General features: G+C 47.8%; 1 pseudogene; it reads right to left on the reverse strand.

Moving 5' to 3' along the window:
• Positions 1 to 4,029: 4,029 nt before the first annotated feature.
• On the reverse strand, positions 4,030 to 4,148 carry LOC112483287 (annotated as a pseudogene).
• Positions 4,149 to 5,962: the final 1,814 nt, after the last annotated feature.

The following is a 5,962-nucleotide window of genomic DNA, read 5'->3' on the forward strand; positions in this document are numbered from 1 at the left end:
CTCAATGTCCTGCTTTAGACAACCCTGGACCAGATTACAGGGAATAAAGTCTAAAGATGTAAAGGATTGTCTTTACGGCAATGTCTGGGAAACGAATCAGACAGCTTAGGTTTTGAGAGGCATCTCAGGCACTTTCTAGCTACGTGATCTCGGAGATGTTCCTGGAGGCCTCTGAGCCACTTTACATGAGTGAAAAGGGTATAATAATGGTTATTGTGCAGAATGAATGTGATTTTGTGGCAGATTCTCTATAAATGGTGTTAGGCTATTACTAAGAGTACTTGACTCAGGTGAGTGATTTCGACAATGGGGAGGCTACAGAGGTGTGGGGCAGGGAGTGTGTGGGTTATTGCTGTACCTTCCTTTCAATAAGTAAAGTCTTGACCAAAAAAAGTACTCGTCCTTGAACCTAGCTTGATTTATTTTGTTAACAGGAAGTCGGAAGTAAGATAAGGTGCAACCTAGCCATTTTGATGGTGACACCAAAATGTCCTGATCAAAATGCAAAATCTTTGTAGACTTTACCAAGTGATATGTATAACAAACACTCCTGATTCTTACTCCAAACCTAACTCTCAATCTATTTGTGGTTAACTTTCACTTTCTAACTTAATTCAGTTTTGTTTGAATTTATTATAATTACATATTACAATATTTGGAAAAACAAAAAATAATATTTTTAAACCCTGATATTGGGTTGGCTTTTTAGGAACGTGCCACTTGTTACTGTCTGAAGCATTAGTATAAAGGCAGTTAATTATATTACATATACTATTTCATATTAGAGGAGTAGTTAGAAAAGAGTACTCAACTGAGAATTTCCTGGGCTGTGTGGATCTAAGAGTAAGAATCATATTTTGGCTTGAATAGCCTCCCACCAACAGCTGACGGTTTACTCAATGAAATCAAGACACCTATAAAAAAAGAGCTGTCCGCCAAATGGAAAAGTAAATATTACATCACGCGAAGCAAATATAATGAGTAATGGAAAGTAACTGAGTATAACCATTGAACATTTGACAAACGAGTTCTCAAGAACTGACAGATATTTTGTAAAGACGCTTCCGAGTTGAGCTTTTGAAAACATAGACCTTTCTGATGACGCGTAGTTAGCCAGAACACCCCCAGCCATTCCTCATACAAACCCCTGACCCCCGAAAACAGGTGCCCTGTCCCAGGCAGCCCATGGAGGCCGTGCCGGAGCCTGCAGGCGGGGCAGGGGGTGGGCCCTCCGAGAGACTTCATGGTCTGACATGGTTCTGATACCCGTTTCTCCCCTCTGCGTTTCAGAACGCATTTGGCTCAGGACTGGAAAAATGGTTCTTGACAACACTTTCTAAAAAACACATCTCTGTGTCAGAATTACCTGAGGGTCTCATCCGACCTGCGGATCCCAGGGTCCTACCTCACACCTTCAATCAGCATCTTCGTGCTGACGCTTTCTTTTGATAATTTTAAATATTGATGCCCACACTGACAAGTTACAACTCTGAGATTTACAGCGTTAGCTGTAACAGGAGTAATTCAATTACGCGTTCATCGATTTATATGTTGCGTGACTCTCTCTGAGGAAATCTGTGTCTAAGTGGAAGAGATTTTGCTCAGGAGTTCCAAGAGATTCTTGTCTAGAGCTAGATAATATCTGTAGATTCTCAGAAAAGATGTCTGTGACTATCCAGATTGCCAGATCCCTATAAATCCTCCTCTGGCACCTCCGGGGAGCGCTCTGACGCCCCAAGACACGTCACGTGCCGGGTGAAGTTTTAGTTTTTGTCAGCTGCTTATTTCTCTCCCCAGTCACCTCCGAGGGTATCAAATGGCTTATCTCACTGTGGAGTGGCAGCCCCAACAGGAGGTTGCAGGTCACCCCGGCTTATCACCACTTTACATGGCTTCTCCAAGCAAATGGTGAGCCCTACTTGACTCAAGGCGAGAGCATATTGATGATTAATCTCAGAGAAGCATCTGGTTTGCATCACCCCTGGTAGCAGACCCGAGCGGGGCACTGCCCGGGCTGGCGTGGTCACTTCGCAACCATCAGCACGAGCTAGAAAGAAAATGTAACATATCCTGTAATTACAGCCTGCCCAGGCCAGAGGCGCTGAGGCATCTGCAGATCTGATTTCAGGCTGGAGACAATGTTTATTGTCTCTGTTGCACACAGTTATTTACTCAGAGGTTGGGAGGCCCGCTGAAATATGGCCCTCGGGCACCGCGCTCCCGCAGGGCTGGGCGCCTTCTGTTTGGGTGGGGGAGCTCCAGTGTGGCTCCAGGCAATGGTCCCTTAGTGCTTTCACAGGCTCTGGATTTGGGCTGATGGAACTGGACAGGCGGATCTTGTCTCGTGGCAGTGGTCCCCACCTGCTCCCCAGGGCCCGCTGCGGCTTCCCCACCGCCCCTCCGCTCTGGCTGTGGGAGGCTGAGTCCGTGGATTAGCACCCAGCACTCGTCGACCCTGTGCCAGGCGCTTGCCAGGCACCCTGACCCATCATGACTCCCTGGGAGCTAGGCGTCATCATACCCACTTAAAGAGCGAGGCGAAGTCATTAATGCGAAGGGAAAAGTCCACCTCTCTGACGTGACGCAGTGCGGGTGGCGATGCAGCTCACCTTTGCGGGTCTCCCCGTCAGGACTGTGGACAGAGCCACCTGTGGGCCACGGGCGGGAGAACTGGACGGACGATCCCAGAACGATCCTGAGGTAGGACCGTACGAAGCAAGGAAGCCCGATGCCCCTCCTTTCAAGGGTGTTAAACTCTGCAGCTGAGATGTCTGGGGAGAAACGGGAGTATCCACGAGCTAAGAGATTATACAATGCAGAAGCGCGTGGGGAGGAAGCCGGGCAGGGCCGGCCTGAAAGCCACGTGGCACGGAGGGGCGTCTTCTGGCGTCCATTGTCCTTCCTTAAACCCCGAGTCCCTGACCTGTCTTCTCCCCTCTACCAAATGCCACCGTCAGGAAAAGATTGGAGGAGCTCATTCAAACCAAACTTCCAGTGGCTCATGTCAAGGAGTGTATTTCTGAAGAGAAAACTTCACGCGTTAGCAGGTGGATTAGGGAAGCTTGGGAGCAGCCGGCGTCCTAAGGCATGGGCCGCTCACCCCGGGCGGGGGGCGTCCAGGAGGAAGTAAGATCTGGAACCTGACCGGTCGGCAAGCGGGCAGTCGCTGGCAGGAGGCCGCTCTGTGGCTTCTGGAGAATGAAGGTCAGTCAAGAGGAAAATGTCCAGACAGAAAATGCTTCTAAATACCAGTCCTGGTCTAGTTTTCCACAGACAGGGCTACGAGGCGGGTCACCAGGCGGAGACTCGGAGGCAGGTGTCAGCATCGCGTGGAAGACAGGACCTGGGCAGAACCACATCTGGAACAGGGGTAGCGCGAGGCAAGTCGCGGGAAGGCGTGCTGGACGCCGAGCTGGGGTTTCTTACATCCCTCTGGTTGAGAGGGCAGCCATGGCGACAGGGCCCAAGAGCCACAGGTGAAGGGGGAGGAAGGCTGCGGGGCGTGGAGCCAGGCAGGTGTGGTGGCCCTTCCTGCCTCGGCCTCTGTCCATTTCAAGGAGCGCGAAGCCGGGGAGTCAGAGGCTTGGTGTGACTCCCTCACGGACACACCAAACGATGTGTGCACACCGGCGAGCGGGGCTTAGAGTGAGTTTAGTTGGGGAGCAGAGTTCCCCCAACTTCGTCTCTTTCACATTAGTCATCACGAAAATTCCAGAATCCCTTAAAATTTTACACAGATAGAGAAAAATCTATGTTTCTACTGTAGGTGCTAAAAAAAAGTAATAATAATGTTCATTTATGCTTTAACATACTTCACATTTAGGAGGCCGATGCAATCACAGAAAAAGGGACGTTTCTGGCTAATCAGTATCTCCGGGTTCTGATTCAACACGATTCTCTTTTCTCAAAATTCCACTAAGCTAATAAGAAAGGAATTTTTTTTTTTTTTTTTTTTTTTAAGGCAAGGCAACCCTTGGTCGACCTCACAGGTTGCAAAGACCTTGTCAGCTTACAATCTTTTATTTTTTACACCTTCAGCGCCTGGTCTTCCTAGGTGGTCTCCCATCCAAGTGCTAACCAGGCCCGACCCTGCTTAGCTTCCGAGATCAGACGGGATCGGGCTTGTTCAGGGTGGCGTGGCCGTAGGCTAAGAAGGAATTTTTTTTTTTTAAAAAGCATTAATCAACAAGAGAAGCGAAAGCTAAGAACAAAATCTAGACGTTGCAACGTGAATAGACAAGTGGTAAACGACTCTGCACTTTTGAGAAAGTTGAAAATTCAACGACTTTCATGGGTGGGAAGAACCATGAAAATGGAAGCTGCAGGACCTGGGGAAGGATCCCAAATCGAAGGCCCCAGTCTGAAGAAGAAGCCTCAAGTCCTCTCCTGGAACCCGAGCAGCCAGGCTGCTGCCTTTCCAGTGACCTCTAGACCACTGCAGGTTCCTTCTCAGGAGGGGCGGCAAGAGAGAGGCCCTGGATTCAAGAATACCAGGCATAGCCGAGAAGCGGAACATCACCCAGAAAGCAGGAGATTAAGCGAAGGTTTACGAATCGACCATTCCCGCCCCAGCTTCCCGTCCTGAAGCTCTTGGAATGTGGAGAGTCAGAGCTACACCCTCCCTGCAGGAGACTGGGTGTCTTGTCTTTGGGGAAATTTGCTAAAGCCAAAAGTCCTAAAGATACTGTTAGAGGTTCCTCAAGGAGACGACTGAAGCTCACCATTGAGAAGGAGACGTCCACGTAAAAAAAAAAAAAGCTTCTAAATAATATTAATGTTTCATTCGGAAATAGAAATGGATAATCAAGGGCCACCAGGCATTTGAGGAAACCCTCCAAGGTGAAAACAGAGACTGTAATGAAAACACTCAGGGGAAGGAAAGACAAGGCAAGCAACCGGAACACACTTAAAAATCAATCTTCCCCAGATAATGCCCTCGAAATGTATAAGGAGATATTGTGAAGAAAGAGCAATCTTCTATTTAAAAAAGGAACATTCGGAGAATAGGAGGAGCTTGTGCTAATTAAAAGGCAAAAAATAGTCAATACGAGGGTTGGAAAATAAGGTTGAAGAAGTGTACAAAATAAAACAAAAAGTAAATGGTTGGAATATACGAGAAGGAGATAAGAAAATTAAACGCCCAGCCTGGGAACTAATAGAAGTTCTAAAACAGAAAGAACAGAAAAAATGGAAGAGAGGAAGTTATCTCACTAATTAGACTTCAAAAAAAAAAAAAATAAAAAGGAAAGAAAGGGAGGAAATTATCTAAGAAATAACACGGCTGAAGAATACTCGTTCATTTCCAAATTTAAAAAGGCCCACGGAGGGCACGTTAGCAAGATACACACTAACAACATCATTGTGAAATTTGGGAACTCGGTGATCTTAAAAACCGACAGAGAAGAAGAAAAAGGAAGAAGAGAAGGAGAAGAGGAAAATTTGGTTATACCCAGAGGAAGGGCAATCACAACGGCGTCGGGCCGTCTCCGAAATAAACTGGAAGCCAAACCGTAGTGAAGAGACACCAGGCAGAGCTCTGCACCCAGACCGTCGGCCCAGCGCGAATGGGCACTGAAGACCTGAGGGTCTCAAACGGGTCCTCTCCACGTTGTGTCTGTCAGTGTCCTTCACTGATGGACACTGGGCTCTTCCTACGCCCTGGCGATTGTGACCAGCGCTGCAATGATCACGGGAGTGCAGACACCTCCTCCAGGGCCCATGCCCATCCTTTTGGAGGAATCCTCACGAGGGACAGTGCTGTATCGTAAGGTATTTCTAATTTAAACATTTGGAGGGACCGCCATACTGTTTCCCATAGTGACTGCACCATTTTACATTCCCACGGACAGTGTACAAGGGTTCAGATCGCTCAGCATCTTCACCGACAATTTTCTTTTTTCTTTTTGATGTTGGCCATCTTTTATGGACTGAGTGTGTGTGTCTCCCCAAAATTCATATGTTA

Source organism: Pteropus alecto, unplaced genomic scaffold (assembly GCF_000325575.1).
Source record: "Pteropus alecto unplaced genomic scaffold, ASM32557v1 scaffold65, whole genome shotgun sequence".
NCBI lineage: Eukaryota > Metazoa > Chordata > Mammalia > Chiroptera > Pteropodidae > Pteropus > Pteropus alecto.